Source organism: Lampetra planeri, chromosome 17 (assembly GCF_965212315.1).
Source record: "Lampetra planeri chromosome 17, kcLamPlan1.2.h2, whole genome shotgun sequence".
Classification (NCBI taxonomy): Eukaryota; Metazoa; Chordata; class Hyperoartia; order Petromyzontiformes; family Petromyzontidae; genus Lampetra; species Lampetra planeri.
This window is the reverse complement of record NC_136123.1, coordinates 13,584,669-13,610,894: the sequence shown is the minus strand read 5'-3', so window position 1 is coordinate 13,610,894 and position 26,226 is coordinate 13,584,669. Positions and strand designations below refer to the sequence as shown.

The window sequence follows — 26,226 nt, the reverse complement described above, 5'->3', positions numbered from 1 at the left end:
CTACGGCGTTTACGGCGCAAGATCATCTGGGCAGCCAGATCGTGGTTGGTGGTGTTTCAGGTCCTGGTGCCGCTGATAATCGCTGGATCGCCGAATTGTGTGGGGAAAATTCTTCCCTTTCTGGGGAACAACGTTGTGCGCTTCGTAAATTATTATTGAGTTATTCTGATGTGTTTAGCTCCGACGATTTGGACTTGGGACGCACCTCGTTGCTTTACCATCACATTGACACAGGGGATGCTGCCCCTATTCGGTTGAACTCGCATCGGATGAGTCCGGCGGAGCGAGATCAGGTTCGAGGGGCAGTGGATGACATGTTGGCTGCGGACATAATATCCCCATCTAACAGCCCATGGGGCGCGCCTGTTGTTTTGGTTAAGAAGAAGGATGGCAAATTGCACTTTTGTGTCGACTTTCGTAAGTTGAATAAAGTGTCTGTGGCAGATGCGTACCCCCTGCCGCGTATGGACGACTCCCTCGATGCCTTGTCGGGGGCGAAGTTCTTTTCAACGCTAGATCTCTCTTCGGGATTCTGGCAGCTTCCCCTTGATGAACCCTCGCGGGAGAAGACTGCTTTCCATACGCCGCAGGGATTATTCCAATTTAACTGCCTCCCGATGGGGCTGAATGCTGCCCCTGCCACATTTCAAAGGTTGATGGAGTTGGTGTTAACGGGGTTGCAGTGGGAGACGTGTCTGATATATTTAGATGATATTATCGTCTTCAGCCGCACATTTGATGTGCATTTACTGCGGTTGGAAGCGGTGTTCGCTAGGATGCGTTCCGCAAATTTGAAATTTAAGCCTAAGAAATGTCACCTACTGCAACGGTCCGTGCGCTATTTGGGGCATATCGTAAGTGCGGACGGGGTGGCCACGGATCCGGACAAGACAGCATGCGTCCGTGACTGGCCGACCCCGGCCACGGTGGGGGATGTACGTCGCTTTTTGGGCTTTGCCTCATACTATCGGAGGTTTGTTCCTGATTTCGCGACGATCGCGAGGCCCTTGCACCTCCTTACGGGTAAAGGAAGGAAATTTGCTTGGGGACCGACGAAAGAGGCGGCGTTTCAGAGCCTACGCGATCGATTGGCTACGGCACCGACGTTAGATTATCCTGATTTCGATCACCCCTTCATTCTGGATACGGATGCGAGTGACACGGGCATTGGGGCCGTGTTGTCTCAATCAAAAGGTGGTGTGGAACGCGTGGTGGCGTACGGTAGCTGGGTTTTGTCTCCCGCAGAAACTCGCTACTGCGTCACACGCAGGGAACTTTTGGCTATTGTTTTCTTTCTTTGCCAATTTCGACCGTATCTCTACGGTCGTTCGTTTATTGTTCGCACGGATCATGCGGCCTTGCAGTATGCTCTTAAGATGGACCAACCATCCGGCCAGTTGGCGCGGTGGCTGGACACGCTGCAGGAATTTTCCTTCCAAATTCACCATCGGAAGGGGGTGCGTCACGCGAATGCGGACGCGCTTTCTAGGTTGCCGCAGCCATCCCCTTGCGCGTGCGCGTCGGAGACGCATAGATGTGTGCCGATTCAGCAACCCCCTCAGCCTGTTGCGTTGGTGGTCGACGTGCCTGAAGCTCCAAAGGAGCCGGGACCGGCTGATGGGATTTTGAATCTTCCAAGGGCTGTGTGGATTCGGGAACAAATGTTGGATGGTTCATTGGTCTCGTTACGGAATCAGACTGCGAAGAAGAGTGGGGGACTGTGTACGGGTGGTATGCCGGAAACCGCTCTCCGCAATGGTCTGCTAATGTGGAGGGAAGGGTTACAGGAACGCTGGCATCTGGTTGTACCGGCATCCTTGCGGTACGAGTTGATTAGGACTCTGCATGGGGACACGCTTTTACATCTGGGAGTGCAGAAGACCCTATTGACGCTGCAGCGAGACTATTTTTGGCACGGCATGACAACGGATGTCATCGGTCATGTTCGCGCGTGTCCCGATTGTGCCCGGCGGAAACCACCTAAACAACCATATGTGCCGCCCATACAGTCTATTCAGGTGTCTAGAGTTAACGAATTGGTGGCGTTGGACATTTTTGGACCCTTCCCGCCATCCGCTAAGGGAAATAAATACTTGTTAGTTGGGGTAGAGTACCTCTCCCGCTGGCCGATGGCCTGACCTTTGCCTGACCAGTCAGCGGCGTCTATCACAGACGTCTTTCTATTCGGGTACGTTATGGACAAGGGGGCGCCGGAGAGGCTCCTCACAGACCAAGGCCATAATTTTTCTTCTAAATTGTTGGGGGAGGTGTGCGCGGCTCTTGGGACTAAAAAGATACGGACATCTCCCTAACATCCGCAAACGGATGGTATGGTCGAACGGCTAAATCGGACATTGTCCACCATGTTGTGTCACACCGTGAGTGAAAAACAATCGGATTGGGATTTGCATATCCCTGGGGTACTTTCGGCATACCGAATGACGCCGCATGCGGCTACAGGATATTCACCGTTTTTCCTTATGTATGGTCGCGAGAACGTGCCGCCAATGGATGTGCAGTTGGGAACTGGAGTGAGGGGACCTGCTAAGCCTCTTCCTGATTACATTCGGGATACTGTTCGCCGGGTTACTGAGGCACGGGAGGGGGCCCGCATGGCTACTGCCAAAGCCCAGGCCCGGAACGAGCGGTGTGCTCGACGCTCGAGGGGGGAGTGCCCCTGGAAGGTGGGGGACATGGCCTGGCTCCATTGCCCGCAGGTGCGGCCAGGTACCTCGCCTAAAATACACAAACCATGGCAAGGGCCGGTCCGCCTCATCGAGGTTCCCAACCCACAGTCTGCGCGTGTTCGGTTTGGATCTCGGCGTTGGTTCGTTCACACGTCGCGCTTGAAACCATACGTGGCCCCTCGAGACGATGCGTCATCTCCCGATGTTGCCTTGCCGGGGTCTGTGGCTGCCGACTCATCCTTGCCTGTGCCTGTTGACCTTGCAAGAGCGCCTGTCGTGCCTTTTACAGACAAGCCGGCCGTGACATTGCCGGAGACAGGAGACTCTGCTCGGGGTGTGCCTGCCACGGCTGCGGGGACTCCGAGCCCCGCCGCCCCTCCGACCCCGGCGCAGACACGATCGCGACGCACCCCCGACGCTGGGCCTTCAGGGACACGGGACCGGGACGTTGACGGGCCTCCAACAGCGACAGGAGGACTTCATCCTGTCGCTCCTAAAACCCCGTCACGTTCCCGGTCTGCAGGAGGGCCGCCGCCCGTCCTGGACGGACCGGCGACCCGAACGCGCTCAAAGTCCCTTACATTTCGTTAAATTTGACTGTTGTGTTGTTGTTGTTATATTTATTGTATGCTTCGTCATCCTTGAATGTGTGATGGTTGTGTTCGCTCGCATTACTGGTCTCGTTATTGTTCAGCCGAGGTCGGCTGGATTTTCTCTACGGGGGAGGGTGGTGTAATGCGGGCGTAAACGGCTTCGCGGATATGACGTCATGGGGGGAGGAGTTAGGTCACGTGGGTGAGAGGGGTGAGGTCTTAAGGGAGAGATACCGGAAGAGACGAGAGAGTGTGGGAGACGGAATTAGAGTGAGGCCACGCAGGGCGGAGGTCGAGGAGTGGCGAGATCGCCACACACACGGGGGAGTAAGACTTGGCACCGTCGGCCAGCGGTGACCAAGCGCGGAGGAACGACGGGCAGCAGTGGAGCTGCAGTAAGAGCAGCGATGGAGCTGCAGTGAGCGCAGCCGGAGGACTGCACAAGGGGTCTGCAGCGGAGCTGCAGAGGTGTGGAGGCTACGGGAGCGAGGGCAGCTACGGAGCTGCCAAGGGGAGAGCTCTGAGCGAGGGCCGTGCGGGAAAAGTGTAAGAACCCGAATAAAGGACGACGGAGACAGAACCAGGATCGAGTCCCTTATTACAAAAATATATGTTAAATAATGTGGGAACCAGAAGACATCCCTGTCACACCCCAAGGTGTAGAGGGAATCGCTCTGACTGACGGCCACATAGTTTGACGCGGGGCCGCTCACCATCATGAAGGTCCTTAAGGATCGTGAGCAAAGGGTGAGGGACTCCAAAAGCATGAAGAACAACCCAGAGGCCAGGCCTACTGATGGTATCATAGGCCTTTACCAGGTCAATAAAGCACACACATTCACTGACACGCACACATGGACCTACAGACACACAAAGAAATGGACTTACACCGACTCACATGGAGCCACGCACACAAAGCGACTAACACACACGCCCATGAACTGACACACACAGACATATCGACTCACACACAAACACACATATCGACTAAGACACACACACATGGACTTACACACACATACATAGACTGACACACACATTGCCCTACACACACACACATACGGACTGTGACACACAAACATCTACTTTAGATATACACACATGGATTAACACACACATATCGACTCACACACACATATTGACTTATTACACACACATATCGAGTGACACACACATGTATGGACTTACACACACGTACACATCGACTGACACACATACTGTAGACACACAAACGCACATTGACTTACATACTCAGATGGACTCAAACACACAACAACAACTGCCATTCGCCACTAAGTGGCGGTGACGTCACCACGATGCTTGTGCCAGGCCATGTGCACCTTGAGGCCACATGAAGTGTTGAACGCCCGCTGGCAGGAGGTCACGGGGCAGACCCAGGTGCCACGGGTCGACTGACTGAGATGACCGAGATGAGTGGCTGATGCACCACCTGTGCCCCTTACTGTGCAAACTTGCTGTGCTTTAGCCACCCGGCGCTCCACTCGTTGTTGTGAGCGTCGCTCCTCCACCCTCCGTTGTTGTGGGAGGGCGACTGCCTCCAACTGCCCAGTAGCGTCCTTCACGAGCCTCCTCCACAGAGGCCGATCTTGACACCGCTGGTACCAGTCATCGGCAAATCCACTCAGCCCCACGTCCTCCAGTACCACATCACTCCATCTCTTCTCTAGCCCATGCTGCGCCCGTTTAGCCCCCTCGATCCGGCCGGACAAAAGCTGTTCAGGCATGCGATGGCTGGGCATGCGGGCTACATGACCCCAGCCAACGCAGCCTTGCCTGCCGGAGGAGCCCAACGATGGGACTTTGCCCAGATCTTTCAAGGATATGTGAACTCCTCACACAATCCAGCCTGGTTAAACCCAGGATGGATCGTAGGCAGGCCAGCCTAAATGTTTCCAACCGACGAAGATGCTCCATTAGGGGGGTCCACGTTTCGCAAGCGTAGAGAAGGGAGGGAATGACTGTGGCCGAGAAGACCTGAAGCTTCGTGCGGGGCGACAGACCAGGTAGCTTCCAAACAGCATTACGCAACCGATGAAAAGATATTGCCGCTCGACTGATTCGGAGTGAGACCTCTGCTGTTAAACTGGAGCCAGTCATAAGCACACTGCCCAGGTATGGGAAACTCTCCACTCTCTCCACTACTGCCCCATCACCGATTGGGAATTGTGGGGGTGGAGTATCCGATGGTACAAAATACCCAGGCAGGTGCTTAGTTTTGGTGGGTCTGATGGTAAGGCCCCACCTCTTAGTGGCATGCTCCAATCTCAGCAGCAGCATCTCCAACTCCTCCTCTGAATGAGCAGCTATTACCAAATCATCGGCATACATAACGTGGTTGACCAATAGGGAGCCATCCCTTGATCGCACCCGGGCATCAATCAGCCTCCCATTATATCTGTACCAAATGGAAATTCCCCCGTTACAGCTATTAAAGGCTTCACGAACTACGTGGTCAAAATAGATGTTAAATAATGTGGGAGCCAGAGGACATCCCTGTCGCACCCCAAGGTGTACAGGGAAAGGCTCTGACTCCCGGCCACGTAGTTTTACCCGAGCCCGCTCACCATCATGAAGGTCCTTAATGATCGTGAGCAGAGGGTCAGGGACTCCGAAAGCACGAAGAACAACCTAGAGCCCAGGCCTACTGATGGTATCACAGGCCTTGACCAGGGCAATAAAGCACATATGTAGGTCTTGTTGGAATTCCCTACACCTCTGCTGTAGCAGACGGACAGAAAATATGGCATCTGTGTAGGACCGCCCTTTCCTGAAACCGCATTGGGGCTCCGCAAGCCTCTCCTCAGCGTGCCTAGCAAGACGATGTTGAATAATCCTTGCCAGGACCTTTCCCGGCACACTGAGGAGTGAGATGCCCCTGTAGTTGTTACAGTCTGTGCGGTCCCCCTTCTTAAAGAGGGGGACCACCAGGGCATCCTTCCAATCCTGCGGAACCCATCCAGTGGTCCAGACTGTTGTTATGATGTCATATAGGGCAGTCTGTGCACAAACGCCACCCTCCCTCAGCATTTAGCTTGGGAGATCATCTCTGCCCGGTGCCTTTCCTGGTCTCAGACTCCGGATCGCCTTCAGTACTTCCTCAACAGATGGCACCTCAGCCAGCCACTCACAGGGGGTGACTTCTTCCAATATTTGAGGCACCGCAGCCTCAGCAGGGTTATCCCCACTTTGTGCCATGATGTTTTCCTGGCTGAGGGATTTCCCCTCCCCCAGGACCTCACAGAAATGCTCAGCAAATCTGCAAATCTTTTCCTGGGGGTCTGAGATTGGATCACCGTTTTGTCCCCTAATGATGGTAATAGGTGTGGCGCTGCAGGTTACTTTTTTGATGGAGTTAAATAGTGATTTGTGATCGTGGGCCACTGAGGCAGACTCCATCTCCTCAGCAACCCGTGACCACCACCAATCCTTGCAGTGCCTTACGGCTCTCCGAACCTCCGAGCGAAGGCTGCGGTAAGCCTCCTCATTCTCTGACGTGGGATGCTGTAGCCGATGAGAGTGGGCCTGTCGCTTTTTCTCAACTATCCTGAACACTTCCTCTGTCAGCCAGGTTTTCTGGGGAGGCCTGGACCGCGTACCCAAAGCAGCCATTGCAGCTGCATGAGTCACAGTCCTAAACCTCGCCCATTTACCCTCGACATCAGGAGAAGTGGGGGACGATGCCAACCCCAGCTGCAAGCGATGATGAAATTCTAGCTTGCAACTTTCATCAGCTAACTGAGACTAGGCCACTTTAGGTTGGAATGGGGTCCTGGGTGTACACCCACCACCGGAGTGGAAGAATGGCAGGCGCATCTTACAGTCGATGGTCAGAGGGCAGATCAGCTCCACGGTAGGTCCTGGTGTCAAGGACATGGGCTCGCATCTGCTTGTCCGTCACTATGTAGTCCAGCAGATGTTCTTGCTTGGACCCGGCATGCATCCATGATGTTGTGTGGATGCGCCGATGCCGGAAGAGCGTGTTGGTAATTACAAGCCCATGGGCTGCACAAAAATCTAGCAGCCTCCTACCGTTATTATTGAGCTGATCTGGCCCATGCCTTCCAATCACTCCAGACCAGGTGCCAGCATCATGACCAACTCGGGCATTGAAGTCACCCAACAAGATGACTTTGTCCCGAGATGCCACTTTAGCCAGCACCTGTGACAGGAGGTCATAGAAGGCATCTGACTCGTCGGCTTTGCCTGTATCCCTCCATGGATGTTCGCCTTTGGTGGGGGCATAAGTAACCATGACCACCACTCCTCAACACACACACACATCGACTCACACACACACATCGACGTGCACAGCAATCCCCAATAATGGCACAGCTATCAGTATCGCAGTACTACGTATGAGTAAATAGCGTGACGTGAGCAATCGAAACAATAGAAATGCATTGAAGAAATAAGCATAAATAAGTGTAAATTAAAGAGCAGCACTACGCACAGGTAAGTTAAATAGCAGGCTACAGTCTAGATTATAGACTGCCAGTACGCCGAATCAATGGCATAAGCATTGCCACAGTCGACATAAAAAGCTGGCAATACGGGCAGAAAAAGCAGAATACAGTCGACATGAAAGGCTTGCAATACGGGCAGAAAAAGCAGAATACAGTCGACATGAAAGGCTGGCAGTACACTGAGTGATAGTAAAGAAGCAGGCAACAGATTATAGACTGGCATACACTCATAATGGTCAAAAGGAAAATTAGCAATGTAGATTATAAAGTGCCAGTGCACTGACGTTAATTAATCAGCAGGCAGCAGGCCACATCACAGACTGGCAGTAGACCGTCGCAGAGTCATAAAAGCACAGCTAAAAAAGGGAATATTTAGCATCCTAATAATGAAAAATTAGTTTTGTGCACACAAACATTATTATTGTAATATCTGCCAACGTATTTGTTTACTAATAGTAAACAATACTACTACAATAATGGTATCTAAGCGCTGTAATAATATTAATATCTACGGACTTTATAGCAGTAACTGCACGCATCGTGTTGGGGGGGGGTCGAAGAGGATATCACACTGTGAATAAATAGCCGCAGCGTTATGTGTATATTTATTGCATGTTAAACGCGTAAAAGAAAATGGCCCCCGTGAGCTCGACCGAACGCACATCACTTGGCAGCCCCCCCCCACGCAATTGGCGCGAGTTGGTACGGTCGATGTCGTGCAATAAATAAATAAATATAGCGAAATCCCACTAAATCGCTAAATTAACTAATTTAAAGGTGACAGACGTAAAAAAGGAATAGCCTATTCCCACTGCGGGGCTTAGGGCATGCTGGCTGGCAATTTTTTTTCGACATCAACCCCACCGTTCGAGAGCCAAATCCCTCGCAAGCGTGCAAGAAGACTTGTATATATAAAAAAAGAAGAAGAAAGAGGACTGGTGAGCGTTACATTGGCAGCAGTGAGGAAACGTGTTACTGACATTGTATTACAAATATTAGCTGTAGGTTTTCCCTGAAGAGTAATACGTTTTCAGTGTTATGGTTATTCAGTGTATAATGTCTCATTACATATGATCGCGTTTTAATAAATAAATACGTCTCGCACTGAGCCAGGCTGGTGACTTGGAGTGCTGAGCTGGCACAGCTGAGACCCTGGGTTCAAATCTAGGTAAAACGATAACTAAACTGAAATAACGCAATACATTTGCTAAAACACTGCCTTAAAATAAAATATATCGAATCTTTATTATTACCGTATTATCCGGATTGGAAGACTAACTTTTCTACCCCTTCAAGAAATAGTGGTGGGTATGTATGTGTAGTGGGTTCCATTCAGGCGCGCACTGGAAATGGAGGCAACACATTTATTGTTAACACAACGGGGTAACTTAACCCCTAAACAGGATAATACTTAGGGTGGTGACCACCACGGCTAACCACCTAGCACACTCTCCGGAATAACAACAAAGTCGGACACCCGAGATCTAGGATCGTCGACGGCGGCTTTGTTCCGAGTTGAAGACCCCCAATTCCTCTCGGGACCTCGCTTATATCGCTCCGCCCTTGGCCACACCCCCACCTCTCGATCTCTCGGGGCTCTGGGTCCCCATAACGTGACCCTCTCACCCCCATCTGGGGGTCTCATTGCCTACCCTTGTCTGGTCACGTGCCCTCGCGGGTTCACACAGGCTACCATGTCCTGACCCGATCTCTCTCCCACTGCCACCGGGACCTTGTCCTCTATCCAGCCACTCTGTGGCATGGCACACCCACTCCGGTGCCAAAGGGAGTGGCTCCGCACGTACAGTACCACTCCTCACCCGGTACTGTCACTACACCCTAGTGACACCATTTATGTCACTACATATGTGTAGTGGTGGTATTGACGTGCACCGACTGTGACAGTGATGGATCACGGGGCGGCGCGGGGTGCGGGGTTGGGCACGCGTTGTGGGCGTGGTGTGGACGCGCGCGCCGGGAGTGACAGATGACGGGGCGGCGCGGCGTGGGTGGTGAGGCACGATGAGATGTGGGAAAAGAGGATCGTAGCCAGCGCCCAGCGATTGGTCGAATAAGTGGGTGCTCGCAGCGACGTCCGCAGGTGGGGTATAAAGGGGGACGCGCGAGAGCACTCGGAGAGAGTTACCCAGTTGAAGACCCGAAGACGGAGCTGAAGACCTAGTGCCCCGAGACCCCTAGTCCCGCCGTCCTTGTGGGGACCGGGGCCCTGTGTGGCTCGGAGGCGAGGCTGTGGGACCCGGGGTCCGACGCCCCCGTGGGTCGGGCTGGGGACCCACAGTCGAGACGGATACCCCGGGCAGGGAGTGTCCCGAGTAGCTCAGTGGCGTTAGTCGCCGAGTAGCTAAGTGGATGTTGGTCATCCGAGTAGCTCAGTGGGCGTTAGTCGCTAAGTGGATGTTGGTCATCCGAGTAGCTCAGTGGCGTTAGTCGCCGAGTAGCTAAGTGGGTGTTTGTCACCCGAGATACTAAGTGGATGTTGGTCATCCGAGTAGCTCAGTGGGCGTTAGTCGCCAAGTAGCTAAGTGGGTGTTTGTCACCCGAGATACAAAGTAGGTGTTAGTCACCTGTAAACGAGTTTGATAAAATAAAGAGTGTGTTACCCGTGAAGTCGTCTCCCGCCGAGTTACTACATTACAACTGGCGTCAGAAGTGAACCTGTCTTCAAGAAGAATGGACACTAGGAAGACTACCCGTACCCACGAGCGAGGTCGGGAAGACGACGGCGTACCGGGGACACCGACCTCGGGAGTAGAGGACGAGGAGTTGCCGCCGATGCAGCACTTCGCGGTGATGGCCAACGCTCCGCTTGCCTCCGACACCAGCCTCCAGGACGCGCACTCCCGGTTGGCGGAGTTGCTACTCGCCGCCGCCGCTGTCTTGGCCGACATCTCCGTTCCGGCGAGCGGAAAAACGGCTGCGGGGGTCGTGGAGGAAGCGACGGTGGAGGATTCCCGCCAAAAGGCGCTTCGCGCCAAAAGTCTGGAAGTTGCCGCCGTTTTTGGGGGGCCGCCACCGATTGGCGGGAAAGACGGACGCCACGTGGCCGGACACCTCCGCGCAGCGCAGCCCACGTCATCAGCGCGCGCCGGAGCCCTCCATTTTGCGCCTGACAACCGAGCCGACATTTTACACAACTACAGCGGAGCGCGGGAAAATCTCTCCGACGTCGATGACGAAAAGATTGCCCGCGCTGTCGGCGTTCAAGGCGGATGGGGGCGACTGGGGAGCCTTCCAACGAAGGTTCCTCGCTCATCAGGAGATGTCGGGGTGGTCCGACACCACTGCCCTGCGTGCGTTGCCAGCGATGCTTGACGACGACGCGCTTGCAGCCTTCACATCTGCTGCAAGGTCGTCCCGCTCTACGCTCCAGGCCGCACTACACCTGATGGCGAAGGTGTTCGGGCCGCCCTCCACGTGTCGCCACCAGTTCTACGATCGGCGGAAGGTGGCTGGAGAAACGACGCTCGCCTATCGCACGGCACTACTCGCCTTGGCGGACGCAGCGTTTCCCCGTATGGATAAGGAGGGGAGGGACGCCATGGTGACGGAGCAGCTGCTGGTGTTGGCCCACGAGTTGGGGGTCCCCATCAACGTGGCGGACGAGATGGATATCTGCTCCCTGGCGATCGCCACGAGCATTCACGCGTACGAGGTCCTCAAACGCAAGCCGGGGGTCGTCTGCAAATGGGCGGGGAACGGGGCACTGGCCGCCACGATCGCCGAACCTCAGCCAGCTGTGGTGCAGGAGCAGGCCTTCGCTGCATCGCGTCCGGGGGAGTGGAGAACGGGAGGTCGTTCGCCCACACGTTCGCCCCGCAAGCTGGAGCAACCGAAACCTACGACGTCCGTCGTCTGCTACAACTGCGGCCTTCGGGGTCACGTCGCAGCCGGGTGCCGGGCCCCGCGTCAGCGCGCCACAGGACCACGTCGGGACGACGACCAGGGCCACAAGTCATCCCAACAAAACCCGGTGCCTCGGGCTTGACGGCTGCTGACCGTCGAGAGCCTGAACCCCGGGGCACGCACGGGTCCTCGATGCCTGGCCGATGTCTTCCTGAACCGCCGGCACCACCGGACGTTCAACCGCGTCTGGTGCCGTACGACGGACCGGCAAGGCGGACTCGGGCTAGGGCTCAACAATTTTCATGAAGACTTTTTTTTTTCTCTACACCGAGCTCGCCCGGTGTTCCCCTCTGCCGGGGTAATGTCCCGTTGTAGGGACGCTCGGAAAAAGAAGGGGACACTGCACGAGTCGAAAGAAAAAAAAAAAGATTTTTCCATTTATTTTCCTTTTTGCATACACATTGCTATTGTCACTCGCCGGTTTGTATATATTATTCTATTGTCGCGGTGGCATTGGTTGAGGGTTGCGGATGGTAGTGTTCGCGTCGTGTTGTGTTGTTAAGTTAGTTGTTGTTCTTGTTGTTGTGTTGTGTTACGGGGCACACAGGGCGGTTTGTATATTTTTATAGCAGCCGGGTCGGCTGCGAGCTATGTGGTAGGGGGTGATGTAGTGGTGGTATTGACGTGCGCCGACTGTGACAGTGATGGATCACGGGGCGGCGCGGGGTGCGGGGTTGGGCACGCGTTGTGGGCGTGGTGTGGACGCGCGCGCCGGGAGTGACAGATGACGGGGCGGCGCGGCGTGGGTGGTGAGGCACGATGAGATGTGGGAAAAGAGGATCGTAGCCAGCGCCCAGCGATTGGTCGAATAAGTGGGTGCTCGCAGCGACGTCCGCAGGTGGGGTATAAAGGGGGACGCGCGAGAGCACTCGGAGAGAGTTACCCAGTTGAAGACCCGAAGACGGAGCTGAAGACCTAGTGCCCCGAGACCCCTAGTCCCGCCGTCCTTGTGGGGACCGGGGCCCTGTGTGGCTCGGAGGCGAGGCTGTGGGACCCGGGGTCCGACGCCCCCGTGGGTCGGGCTGGGGACCCACAGTCGAGACGGATACCCCGGGCAGGGAGTGTCCCGAGTAGCTCAGTGGCGTTAGTCGCCGAGTAGCTAAGTGGATGTTGGTCATCCGAGTAACTCAGTGGGCGTTAGTCGCTAAGTGGATGTTGGTCATCCGAGTAGCTCAGTGGCGTTAGTCGCCGAGTAGCTAAGTGGGTGTTTGTCACCCGAGATACTAAGTGGATGTTGGTCATCCGAGTAGCTCAGTGGGCGTTAGTCGCCAAGTAGCTAAGTGGGTGTTTGTCACCCGAGATACAAAGTAGGTGTTAGTCACCTGTAAACGAGTTTGATAAAATAAAGAGTGTGTTACCCGTGAAGTCGTCTCCCGCCGAGTTACTACATTACATATGCATGTGTAGTGGGTACAAATGGGAAGAAGCTTCTTTGGAGGTAACACGTTTACTATAACATTAATAAACCATAACACAAAGAGGTAACGGCCCCTTCCACCCAATACTCTAGGGAGGCATCTCCTCCGGACTATCATGCCCTCACACTGGATAAGCTCTAACCCTACACTGGTTAAGCTTCAGCCCTCCACTGGTTTAAGCTTTAGCCCAATCCTAGTCAGGGGTTCGGGCTCTGCTCCTTTGGCTCTTTACTTCAAGTCTTCAGGTGGCTCTTCGGTCTTCAGGCAGACGACAACTACCGGGACCGTTCAGGGACCCTGCTTTTATACACAGTCCCAGCTCACTCCGCCCCTACCCAGACCTTCCTTATATAATGTTCTCAAGGGACCTGGAGTGTGACGTAATCCCCCCAACCCCCATTCTGGGGTCTGGGGTCCGCACCCTTGGTCACGATGCTCCCCAGGGATTACCTAGGACTAAACGGCGCAACATTCACCTAGCCGGCTCAGCCTCCCTTCCGCCCCCTGTTGACACAGGGCCGGCACTGCTGGCAACGAGTAGTGGCGATCGCGTCCAACAATGCCACTACATTACCCCCTCCCCCCCCTTGTAGCATCCAGCCGTCCCATCTGCCAACTATCGCCACAAGAACATGGTAAAATCAGAACAAGTACGTGTGCCTCAACAACAACAGAAAGAACAACCCCGACAAATACCCCAGCCCACCTGTACAAATATTACACTATGTACAAATTTACACACACACAAAAAAATATCCGCGCGACCCCCCCGAGGCGCCACCCCCAGGACACGCACAGGTCAAGGCAATGACGGCGCGTCCGACCGACCACAAGGCAAAAGTGAGGAAGGCCACCGACCATGGCAATTTGGCGAACACAAAGGTAGGTGCGTGGTGTGGTGCGTGTGAGAATGTGGGGAGGGTCACGAAAATCGTGGGGTCTTAGAGCAGGTCTGTGTTGCAGGGCCATCGTACGGGTCAGGGGGTTTCGTGGGTGGGTTGGTGGAGACCGGCCCAGCCTGGGGGACATCCGGCCCGGTGGTTGAGCGCTTGTTGATGGAAGCGGCCGGCAATGACGGCCGTTGAGAACTCACTCCTGCGGCATATGAGGGTGCAACAAGACGGCTGTGCTCAGGGTTAGGCACTGTGGCTCGGACACATCACGCACTCGGCCCCCGCAATGTGTAGGTGAAGTAGAAGAGCGCGGCACGACAAAGGGTTTTAGGCGCGACGGGTGGTCATTCAATAAATCACGGGGACACAAACAAAGGTTGTAGCACCCACCCTCACCACAGCTGCCTTTCACACTCGAGGCCAGAGGACAGGAGATGAACCATAAAAGTTAATGACACCCTCCCTCCCGCCAACGGAAGGGTCAGTCATAAAAAAATAATACACGCCCCCCCCCCACCCCCCCGACGAAAGAGAACACAGGCGTTTCGCTTTGGTTAACTTTTGCATGTTTCTTCTAATAACGAAAATCCAAAACTTAGCGACAAAAATTAAGCGAACATTATCGATCCTCACACACACTGCAATTAAAAACCAGGCTACAATCTACACCAGTGGATCATGACTCATTAATTCAATACTAATGTTATTGTTAACTTTAATTATATTCTACGCGACCTGACAGAAGCATCAAAGAATAATTATGGCAGTCAGGGTCGTTCCTAAGCCAAAACGAATTCCATAGCCTCGGGATATCAGATAATAATAACTCGAGAACAAACAACACAAACCCAGGATACAGGCAGTGGAACGAAGGTTAGTAAAACCCTATGAAATACGTGGTAATAATATAATAAAGCTCGTTGAGGCGACTTCTGGAATCCGTCTGTTATTCAACTTGTATTACAGCTTTTCCCTCACGCTGCTGACAGGCAGCGTGAGAGGGTCAGATAGAGAGAGAGACACACTGCCACGTGGCAACCCGGAGCCCCGCTCCCGCGTGGGCCCCTTCCTCTGTTCATTCCCGTTCTGACCACGTGTCGTTCGTCTCCACCCCTATTTAATACCCGGGTCACGTGGTACGTTTCCACCAATCCTGGTTAGCCTCCATGGAATATTCCAGGCCCCCTCGTAAGCTGCCGGGACCACGCCCCTGACTCATCTCCCCATTGGCTGTGGCCAAAGCCAGCAGAACCAATCCCCTACTTACAGCTGTCACCTTTCCATTACGTCAGGGCCATGCCCCTAGGCTTCCCCCCATTGGCTATAAACCAGGACCGGCAGAGCCAATCATCATGACGAGTTGTGATACGTCATTGAGCCGGATATATCCTCACATTACATCACCCCCCCCCCGCCCCCGGTGTAAAAAGTCAGCCGTCTCGGCTGCGAAAAGGGTGACAAGCCGAATTCCATTAGGAAAATTATTAGGGCGTCTAAGACGCATTAACAAGGTAAGGGGGAAGTAGGCGTATACGCGCCGGGAAATTCAAAATATTTAACAACAGATTGTTCACGCGTGGTTGCCTCGCCGACTGATCAGCAGGAGGTGGTTGCCGTGGAGAAGAAGAAGAATGTTCGGTTTCCGTTGTATCTGGGACAGGTCCCGTTGGAGGAGGGACGTCCGGGGTCTCGTCGTCCCTCAAAACCTATTCATCTGCGGGGGGTATAACACAGCCCCACTGGGGATCAACGGGCGAGGCAAGTGGCACATTCGGCACACCAGACCCCGGCAGGTCAACAAGTAGAGATGAAGGGCCAGCACGCGGGTCAACGTAAGGTCTGAATCGCGACGAATGGACATACCAACGACGTTGGCCGTACTGGATGCGAACACTCTGGGATTCCGAATGTCCACCAGCCTAACAGGCCCCCGCCAAGGCTTGTGCAGTTTAGGGGACGTGCCCACTAGCACCTGAGGGCAATGGAGCCATGCCAGATCACCCACCGACCAGGGGATGTCAGTTCGCGATCGACGCGCATACCTCTCGTTCCTTGCCTGTGTACGGGCCGTCGCACATCTGGCGGCCTCTCGTGCCTCCGTAACCCGTTTAAGCGAGTCCCGTATGTGATCAGGCAAGGAAGGGGATGGTTGTTTACCCGCCGCACCCAGTTGCACATCAATCGGGGGTACATTCTCATGGCCATACATCAGGAAAAATGGCGAATATCCTGTGGACGCATGCGGAACCATGCGGTATGCCGCCAGGACGCCCGGTATGTGCAAGTCCCAATCGGTTTGTTTTTCACTCGCCGTGTGACAAAGCATGGCCGAAAGGGTGCGGTTAAACCGTTCCACCATGCCATCCGTTTGCGGATGGTAAGGGGAAGTACGGATTTTCTTTGTGCCCAGCGCAGCGCATACATTCTTGAGCAATTTGGAGGAGAAGTTACGTCCTTGATCCGTGAGCAGCCCTTCGGGTGCTCCTTTATCCATGACATAACCATTCAAGAAAGCCTTGGTGATGGACGAGGCCGTTTGGTCAGGCAGAGGCCAGGCCATAGGCCAGCGAGAAAAATATTCGACCCCACCAAAAGGTATTTGTTTCCCCTAGCCAATGGAGGGAACGGGCCCAGGATGTCCAGAGCAACTAGCTCATTAATACGGGATACCTCAATCGAACGTAGTGGCGGAACACAATTTTGACGAGGTGGTTTCCTCTGTGCACAATCATGGCATGACCGGATAAAGTTAGTGACATCTGCCGTTATGCCGGGCCAAAAGAAATCCTGCTGCATCGCGGCCAACGTTTTCTGCACGCCGAGGTGCATCAGTTTGTCGGCGTGCAGAGCGCGGAGCAGGTCGTGGCGAAGGGATGTCGGCACAACCAGGCGTGAACGGTCAGACACTCCACCCATACACATCAATTCTGGCGAATTGCCCGATGTTGCTGGATGCAATTACCAGCGACACGTCGTACTCAAATTGTAAATGTTGTGGTTTTGCGCTTCAACACACCGGTGGGCTAAAGCAGTGAACTAATTTGTCTTTTGTCAACGTGACACATTTTTACTGATTGGCCGTGTCGGGTGGTGGAGGGTTACGACACATTTATAAATAACGCGATCTAAACCCAAAAACGTTGATTATGAATAATATTGGTCGCGAAAGCCTACGTGTTAAACTGATCAATAGTCCCGCCTGGCACCGGAACATCTGCCATTTCCATCCCGCCAATTGAGATCTCGGTTTCCCGATCAGTTTCCGCAGCGGAGCCAGAGAGGCATCGGCCTCCTGCTCACGTAGCCACACCGAGTGTGGCAAATGCAGCGTATCGTCGGCGCCAACGGGTACATCCTGGCCTTCATCGTTCGACATCGCCCCCATAACCGGACAGGGCGAGGTAGGCAGTGCTGCACAGCAGTGCGTACCCATCAGACAGGCGCAGAGAGGAGTCGGGGGCAACCTGGAGAGAGCGTCTGCGTTGCCATGGCGAGTACCTTTGCGGTACGTGATATCGAAGGAAAATTCCTGTAATGATTCCAACCACCGAGCCAATTGACCCGATGGTTCCAATTTCAACGAATATTGTAAGGCCGCGTGGTCAGTGCGCACGAGGAATTTCCTTCCATACAGATACGGCTGGTACTGGCGAACAAAATTTACGATTGCTAACAGTTCCCGTCGTGTCACGCAATATTGCGTTTCGGCAGGGGACAGAACCCTGCTGCCGTATGCCACCACTCGCTCGACCCTGTCTTTCCGTTGCGACAAAACGGCTCCTATGCCGATATCGCTAGCATCCGTGTCAAGGATGAACGGCTGGGAAAAGTCCGGGTAGTCGAGCGTCGGCGCGGTGGCGAGGTGATCCCAAAGAGATTGAAAAGAGCGCTCCTCTTCCGGGCCCCATTTAAATCTCAGATTTTTCCCCGTCAGAACATGCAGTGGCTTAGCCAGCGTCGTGAAGTTCTTAACAAAACGGCGATAGTAGGATGCGAACCCAATAAACCGCCGTACGTCACCCACCGAAGTGGGCGTGGGCCACTCTCGGACACACGCCGTTTTCTGAGGGTCCGTGGACACACCGTCCGAGCTGACGATGTGACCCAAGTATCGGACAGACCGTTGCAAAAGGTGGCACTTTTTCGGTTTAAATTAAAGGTCAGCCGAGCGCATCCTCTAAAAGACAGTCTCCAGGCGTTGGAGGTGTTCTTCGAACGTGCGGCTGAATACGATGATATCGTCCAAATATATGAGGCATGTTTCCCACCGCAGCCCCGCTAGCACCAGTTCCATCAAACGTTGGAACGTCGCCGGTGCCGCATTCAAGCCCATAGGTAAGCGGTTAAACTCAAAGAGGCTTTGTGGAGTGCGGAACGCCGTTTTTGGTTTGGACTCATCATCGAGGGGAAGCTGCCAAAACCCAGACGACAGGTCGAGGGTGGAGAAAAAATTTGCCCCTGACAAAGCATCCAATGAGTCGTCCATCCGTGGCAAGGGGTATGTGTCTGCCATGGATATATTATTCAATCGGCGGACATCTACACAAAACCTCGTCCCACCATCCTTTTTCTTAACCAGCACCACCGGCGCGCCCCAAGGACTGTTGGACGGCGCAATTATATCGGCCGCCAACATGTCTTCCACCGCGCCGCGCACGTGTTCCCTTTCAGCAGGGCTCATGCAATATGGGTGCATACAAATCGGTCCCGCCGCACCGGTGTCAATATGGTGCGACAAGAGCGAGGTATGGCCCAGATCCAAATCGTTTTTACTGAAAACGTCAGCGTACTCCAACAATAATTAATGCAAAGCACTCCTTTGCGTGGCCAACAAAGATGTATTTTCTCCGCACAAATCTGCGATCCATCGATCGTGTGAATGATCATATCGAGGCCCGCCAGCGGCCATGTTAGTGGGTGGTTTACCCTCAAAGCTGGTGAAATCGGTAGTGGCGTGAGCCAATACCGATCCAGCCGGGACGACGACCCGGTTCGGGCCCCCATTTAACACTTGTATGAACGGGGCCTGACCAGGCCGAACGATAGTTTGAGCCGCTACTAGGGAAAAGGATCTTGCCACCGAATTCGACGGGGACAACAGCACACCCGTCGCACCGTCCGCAGCATCCAAACGCTTTCGGTAATGCAGCAAAACAAGTATTTGCGAGCCCGATGGCACCTCGACCATGGCAGCAACAATCGCGTTAACCGCGTTACCCGGGGGCGAACGGCCCAGCAGGGAAGGCAGGAACGACATCCTACGGCCCCCTGGCATTTCTAAACAACCTTGGTCGACGAGTATCTTAACTGGCATGCGGCGCAAGAAATCGGTGCCCAATAGGCATGGGACGGCCAGTGAACGAGAAATCAACACTGGTCCCTCTGCGGTGATATTCCCGATAGCAATGCGCACATCAACTTGCCCCAAAATACCCATGCTACCCCCATTAGCAGCAACGCACGCGTCATTAACCGGTCGGATCCGTGACGTAGGAATGGACAGGAGATGAAAAATTACATTGGAAATGATGGTGGCAGACGCGCCTGTTTCCACCAAAATACGAACATCGACGCCATCGATGGTACCCCGTACTGTCGAGGACCCCGACGCGGCAGCCACCACCCTACGGGCCAATTTTCTCCATTGTGTCGCAGAGTGCGGCATCGCCACAGGTACACCACAATTACCATTGGGAGTGCAAACATGTGTGCGAGTGGATGGGTGATGTGATAAGACCTGACGGGTGTCCGATGTGTGCCGACTTGCCTGAGGGTGCCTTGGATCCGCATCCGGTAGAGGAGATGGAAGCCGGCCCGACGGGAGCTGAGAAGGCAGAGGTCGGCAGTGGCAATCCCGGGCGAAATGGCCTCGTCGGCCACACTTGAAACACGTGGCCGCCGTCACCCGGTGGTCGCTCGTCCCGGTCTCTGCACGTGGTCATCCGGCCCCATCACGCCGCTCGCGCGGCCGGCGTTTTGGGGCCCAGCGAGGAACAGCAGCCATCACCTCGTCGTCGCTGGAGTCATTGGAGCCGTGGACGACCCGACTCGGAGACCACCCCAATGGTGGACCATCTATTTCGGGATTCCCCGTCCATGCCGCCATCTGATCCCAGCGTTTTAGGTTAAACTTGGCGTCCAAGCAGCGCGCCGCCCATCGCGACGTAAGCGGTTCGTGTCCGCACAGTGGCAACGAGATGTTAAGTTCCTGGGCCAGCTCAATCATTCTGGAAAGGATGAGAGGATCCAGGAGATCAGCTGACGAGTCGGGGTAGGCGGCCATGGCAAGTGCTAATAGCGCCCCTCGGTACGCCAAGGGCGATTCCTCTGGTCCTCGACAACGCGACATAAATTTCCTTGTAGCCGCCGTCGGCGGTTCGTAAAACTCCGCCATTTCCGTAAAAGCGTCATGCAGCGTCTTCTTCTTGCTCGCCGGGATGGATCGGAAAACCGCCAAGGAGACATCATCCAGCAGCGTGGGCAGCGCCTCCAGTGCCTCCGCCTCCGTCTATCGCACCGACCGAAAGGATGACTCGAAGCGCCACGTGAACGCACTCCAATCGCCTCCGGCGACAAATTCCTTGATTTGAGGAAGGCGATGTCCGCGGTGAATGTCCGACGCCTCGAGCGTTCCCAATCCTGCTACCCGTGTATTTCGCGGCTCCGTCAGAATGGCGTCCGGCGCCCGCGTGGCATCAGGCCCGCTCAAGATGGCGCCCGGCGGCCGCATGTCGGCAGCCCCGCCCAAGATGGCGTCCGGCGGCCGCATGTCGGTAGCCCCGCCCAAGATGGCGTCCGGCCGCCGCGTGTTGGCAGCCGGTCCCAAGATGGCATCCGGCGGCTTCGTTGCAGCAGCCCCGCCCAAGATGGAGGCCTCTCCCTCCGCGGCAGGAGCAATAGCGGAAGTCGAATCCCGCTGAAAATCTTGGCCATCGGCTCTTGGTTGCATTCCACGCGGCCGACCGAGGGCCCCTGAAGATGCGACCACCGTCACCAGATTCAGCAAAATCGCACGGAGCGAATCAATTTGCTTCGCCAGTCGCCGCCATCCCTCGTCCGCAGTCGAGGACGTAGCTTCTCCAGCCTGTCGGCGATGAGCGGCGTCGGGGAGAGCAGCAGCCGGAGGCAGAGGACCCGCAGTTCCCAGCAGCTCGTCCGCCTCAACTTCTTCCTCCGACGGAGGGTCCGGTGGGTTCTTCTTCTTGAGGTGCTTGGACATCTTAAAGGATCGTCCAAACTGTCTCAAGAGATACTTCTGACACCAATGTAATAAAGCTCGTTGAGGCGACTTCTGGAATCTGTCTTTTATTCAACTTGTATTACAGCTTTTCCCTCACGCTGCTGACAGGCAGTGTGAGAGGGACAGATAGAGAGAGAGACACACTGCCACGTGGCAACCCGGAGCCCCGCTCCCGCGTGGCCCCCTTCCTCTGTTCATTCCCGTTCTGACCATGTGTCGTTCGTCTCCACCCCTATTTAATACCCGGGTCACGTGGTACGTTTCCACCAATCCTGGTTAGCCTCCATGGAATATTCCAGGCCCCCTCGTAAGCTGCCGGGACCATGCCCCTGACTCATCTCCCCATTGGCTGTGGCCAAAACCAGCAGAACCAATCCCCTACTTACAGCTGTCACCTTTCCATTACGTCAGGGCCACGCCCCTAGGCTTCCCCCCATTGACTATAAACCTGGACCGGCAGAGCCAATCATCATGACGAGTTGTGATACGTCATTTAGCCGGATATATCCTCACATTACAATAATAAGGCTAAATCACCAATCCTGAATAAACACAAACCAATAATATGTCAGTCATACCTAACCAAGATGGAATGTACTCCATAGAGAAAGAGCCTCCCAACCTTTGTCTTCCCACAGCATGGATAGCAAGATTTGCACACAAGCAAAGAATCATCAAACCTCGATAGAAATACCGTGAACCCGGCTACAACATACCTTGAATCACTTACAATCAAAATTACAATAATGCTATAAGAAATAAAGTGAGTCTCATTTTAATTTCCAAACAGAAAACGGAAAAACTTGGAAGTTGTGTGAGACAAAGTAACACCCACCACGAGAAAGACCCCCCCCCCACTTCCAGGTTAATTATTGCAGAGGATGAACGGAAAATCCGGCACAGCTGCTTCATTTGAATAACTTAATTATTCCAATAAATCAGAACACACACACGGACACGCAGGCAGCTGTGTCAACACACAAGCGAACGAAACAAAGGTTGGTTCCGGCAGGTGTGCCAAGCAGAGAGATTTTTCAGATATAAGCAGAGACACCACCAACGGAGGAGCATCATCATCACCACCGAGGCAGGAGATCATCACCACCGACGCAGAAGAAGACTCAGCAAAACTCAACAAGTATGGAGGGGCTCGCTGGGTAGCGACATGCTAAACCAAGCAAGAATTATGTGCCAACAGAAGAAGTATCGCGAGACCGAGCCACCGCAGTGCGAGTGAGACCGGCGAAGATTCCAGTTATCACTCGTGAAATAGCGAAAGCGCCCAGCGTCTGCCATCACCGAACGAGAGCATCGTTCATCGCCAGAGCACCCGGAGCCGGAGAGCGCGCACAGCCGCGTCGCCCAGTGCCCAGAGCACAAAGGTGCCAGCCACCAGCGCACGAGCGAACGAGCACCGGGCGCCACCGGGGGCCACTGGGCACCACCGAGCGTCACGAGCGACCGAGCGTCTCCAAGGACAGCATCGGGCCGACGACGCTCAGCTAGCAGCGGAGAAAGCCGACGGCTCGCTGCAGCCACGCCCGAGCGAGAGGGAACTTCTCCGAAGCCGTTCGTATCCCACCCCCCACGCTCACAAACCCACGACGGGCCCGACGTCTGCTCCCCCAAGACTTTATCAAGGGGACAATCAAATGCCCCCACACAATGGAACCGACCCTAGCCAATCATAAGAAGACTAATTATAAAAGTGTATGAACTATCAGCTGGCCGTGAAGGCATCGTGGCTCATCGAGTGATAAGAATACGTCGTTTATAAGTGCCTTAGTCGTTTTTTTTAATTTGTTTTATTCAGTTTTTTTTATCGCATAAATTACCAATAGATTAATCGATGTAAACTAAACTTTCGAAACCTTCGTCACGATTCTACACGCTCACAGAGAGAGAATATTGTGTTAAACCTGTTCCTTTGCCAGATAACCCTGTCCACGAATTAATTAAAGCTTAGCCAGAGATATGAATCTTCCGTAAAAGGGCACGCCCACCGTCGCACACCATTGTTCCAAGACATTTCGTTGAATATATAATATTGCCGACTAATCTATTGACGTATACTTTGCCTTTGGGGTATAATAATTGCTTTTATTGCATTTCGTATGACTATCATTGCATGCCTGTTTTAAAGACTCTCCATTGCCGTCTAAGCTCGCGTTGCACGGTAGAATTAATGATATGTGCGGTTGCCAAAGTGAAACAACCTTGATGGTTATCTATACTGCTCGCGGAAGGATGAGAGTTCGCATATTAGAGTGTCAGGTTTTTGTTTAGTATTAAAATTGCTTAAAACATAAGAGTTTGAGTGTTTCTTTCCTAAGTTCATGAAAACAATCATATATAAAAGTCTCCGAGCGCTCGCGCTTGCGGGAAATTTGGCTCTCGGACGGTGGGGTTTAAGACCGAAATAATTTGCCAGCCGGCACGCCCTAAGCCCCATGGTGGGAATAGGCTATTTCGTTTTTCCATCCATAAACTTTAAAGTAGTTCAATTAACACATTTGTGCCGTTTCTATTTTTAATTATTTACTTATTGCACGCCATCTACTTTACCAAGTGACGCCAATTGCGTGGGGGCGGACCCTGCCAAGTGACGCGCGTTCGCTCCATCTCAAGGGGACATTTTCTTTTACGCGTTTTACAGCCAACACATACACACATCACGCTGCAGATATTTATTCACAGTGTCATGTCCTCTTCCCCCCCTTCCAACACGATGCATCCAGTTTATACTGAAGACTCCGTAGATAATAATATTTTACTGCTTACATAGCATTATTCTTGCACGGGCAGGGGATGCTGGGGAGGGGGGGTAGCGGCCCAGCCCCTAGCCTGGCAATGTGCCAACTCCACCGCCTCGCCAATGTAGGCCAGGACGGGGACTACGCATGGCACAAGGCCTCAACATGGCTATGGTAAGTCCAAATTTCCTTGCTTTTTACACTAACAACTCAAGTCCATTGTTTACTATTGTTAAACATATTAGTTGACAAACATTACAATAATAATGTTTGTGTGCAGATTAAAACTCAGCTTCATTGTTCAACATTATGAAACAAGTTCACAGATGTTACAATAATTATGTTTTTGTGAAAATAACAACTCAGGTTCATTGTTTACCATTATGAAACAAGTTGACATGTTACAATAATTATGTTTGTGTACACAAAACTCTTTTTGGATTTTTGGGTTGCTCAATTTCCCCTTTTTTTGCTGCGCTTTTATAACGCTGCCACGGTCTATTGCCAGTCTGTGATTTCTGCTTATTTCTTAAATTCATTTCTATTGTTTCCATCGCTCACGTCACGCTATTTACTCATACGTAGTACTGCGATACTGATAGCTGTGCCATTATCGGGGATTGCTGTGCCCGTCGATGTGTGTGTGTGAGTCCATGTGTGTGTCTTTGAGTCCATATGTGTGTGTGTGTAGAACCATGCGTGTCTTTAACTCCATGTGGGTGTCTTTTTTGAACGGACAACGTCAAAGTGTTTATCTGTGTGTGTTAGTCCATGTGTGTGTGTCAGTCGATCTGTGTGCTTGTACGTCGATGTGTATGTCAGTCCATATGTGTGTGTAAGTCCGGCAAAACAACCTCCTACCTCCTCGCGGTGCCGGACGGGCAACACTGTCGTGGGCAGTGTTGTGGGGGGAGGGCCAATGCCCATTGGCCTCTCCCCTCATGGCGTCTGTGACCACCACAGTGGCTAAACGGGGGCTCTGGACGGGTGCGAGGGGCTGGTAACCCCTCCACCTTTCAATTAACCACCACTAAACTACGAATTAAACATGAACCTGTAATTAATAAGCTTGTGCCGGAGGCCCCGGAAGGTCAGGCTTTTATGACGTCTCCTGGCCAAACCCCATTTGGCGGAGCCAGGAGATTGAATTTTCACCCTCGGGGCTCCTCCAGAAACAACGAAAAACCATTGCGGATGGCCACGTGGAATGTTCGAACGCTCACTGCGGAGGAGAGGCTGCCACTCCTCTGTCGGGAGCTGGACCGGTACCACCTGGATCTCTGTGGCATTCAGGAAGTCCGGTGGACCGGTTCTGGCTCCTGCCACCATGAGGGGTGGACAGTCCTCTACTCGGGGCAGGAGACTGCCAAACAACAGGGTGTGGCTCTTCTTCTGAACAAAAGAATGAAGGGGGCGTGGGAGCGTGGCGGTGAGGTGTGGGATGCTGTAAGCCCCAGGATACTTTGGGCTCGCCTTCCCATCAACCAGAGGCGAGGAGTGGTGGTCGTGGTTACTTATGCCCCCACCGAAGACGAACATCCGTGGAGGGATGCAGGCAAAGCCGATGAGTCAGACGCTTTCTATGACCTCCTGTCACAGGTGCTGGCTAAAGTGGCCACTCGGGACAATGTCATCTTGTTGGGTGACTTCAATGCCCGAGTTGGTCATGATGCTGGCACCTGGTCTGGAGTGATTGGAAGGCATGGGCCAGATCAGCTCAATAATAACGGTAGGAGGCTGCTAGATTTTTGTGCAGCCCATGGGCTTGTAATTACCAACACGCTCTTCCGGCATCGGCGCATCCACACAACATCATGGATACATGCCGGGTCCAAGCAAGAACATCTGCTGGACTACATAGTGACGGACCAGCGGATGCGAGCCCATGTCCTTGACACCAGGACCTACCGTGGAGCTGATCTGACCTCTGACCATCGACTAGTCATCTGTAAGATGCGCCTGCCATTCTTCCACTCCGGTGGTGGGTGTACACCCAGGATCCCATTCCAACCAAAAGTGGCCTGGTCTAAGTTAGCTGATGAAAGTTGCAAGCGAGAATTTCATCATTGCTTGCAGCTGGGGTTGGCATCGTCCCCCACTCCACCTGATGTCGAGGGTAAATGGGCGAGGTTTAAGACTGTGACTCATGCAGCTGCAATGGCTGCTTTGGGTACGCGGTCCAGACCTCCCCAGAAACCCTGGCTGACGGAGGAGGTGTTCAGGTTAATTGAGAA

At 53.6% G+C, this 26,226-nt stretch overlaps 1 pseudogene; it reads right to left on the bottom strand.

The window, feature by feature from the left end:
* The window catches only part of LOC144723201 (filamin-C-like), a 105,475-nt pseudogene extending 84,746 nt beyond the window's left edge, over positions 1 to 20,729 (bottom strand).
* Between the last annotated feature and the right edge of the window lie 5,497 nt (positions 20,730 to 26,226).